This window comes from Orycteropus afer, unplaced genomic scaffold (assembly GCF_000298275.1).
Source record: "Orycteropus afer afer isolate SDZICR_OR568_19922 unplaced genomic scaffold, OryAfe1.0 scaffold00392, whole genome shotgun sequence".
NCBI lineage: Eukaryota > Metazoa > Chordata > Mammalia > Tubulidentata > Orycteropodidae > Orycteropus > Orycteropus afer.
In genome coordinates, this window is record NW_006921979.1 from 427274 (window position 1) to 428512 (window position 1239).

Genomic DNA, 1239 nt, shown 5'->3' on the forward strand with positions numbered 1-1239 from the left:
GCTCCAGTGGGCCGGGAACAGGAGGCAGAGCTGGACCCCAAGGTTGAGGGGCTTTCACCCAGCCCCTAGAGCCTGGCACTTTGAACTTGGACTTAAAGCCTCCAAATTGTAAGAATAAACTCCTGTTTGTTAAGGCCATCCCATTTGTGCTATATTTTCTGTCAGAGCGGCAGTAGGTAACCAGAACAACACCCCTGAAAACCTTATGAAGCAGTTCTACTCTGTATACATGAGAATACAAGTCGGAATCCACTCAACAGTAATGCTTTTGTTGTTTAGAGTGAGAACCCAGGATTCTCCTCATACCTTCTCTAAGGAGCAAAAGTTTGTGTGTTGAGGAGTAAGGGGGCAGGGTTTCCACCCTCCTTTCAGGAGGAGAGGAGGACAACGATCTCCTTCCTGTATATAAGCGGAGAAAACCCACTGTCCTTTCTTCCTCTGCTATGCAGGGCCCAGCTACTCTCAAAGTACAGTTGAGCTGGCATTCATTACATCACTCCAGGATTAAGTCCTGGAGCAAGGGGAGCCAACTCATTATTACTATGAGGTAATTATAAGAAATTGGTCTCTGTTGCAGAACACCTTGTATGTGCATGCATTCAGGATTAAATTAATAAAGAAAATATTAAAATTCCAGTGGACATTCCAAAATAATAAACATATTCTGTCTTCTCTTGGTAATTAATAGTTCCATTGCATACATTTAAATGTTAATCTATCTGTATTTTATTGGTGTAGGAAAGGCAGGAGATACAGATTCGGGTCCACCCCTCCCCCCCCAGATGGCTCTCCACTTAAGCAAATTTTCCTCTGTGATTTGAAATTTCAATGGAGTTGGTAGCACAGGCAGAGACATTTTAATCCCATTTTATAACTAGGAAAGTCAAGGACCAAAATGGTTAAAATAATTTAAGGATACAGAGATTCACTGGTGGAACTAGGACTAAATTGTTGCTAAAATTCCACCAAAAATATTTTTAAAGTGTGTCTATATTTTCTTTTGGAGCTCTGATGGCTCAGTGGTTAAGCACTCAGTTGCTAGGCAAAAGGTCAACCATTCAAACACACCAACTACTCCGTGGGAGTAAGATGCAGCAACCTGCTTCTATGAACATTCACAACTTTGGGAACCCTATGGGGGCAGTTCTACTCTGCCCTTTAGGGTCATTAGTCAGAATTGACCTGACGGCAGTGGGTTTGGTTTTTGGTAAAGTTTCTTTCTGACAACTGATCACTCAC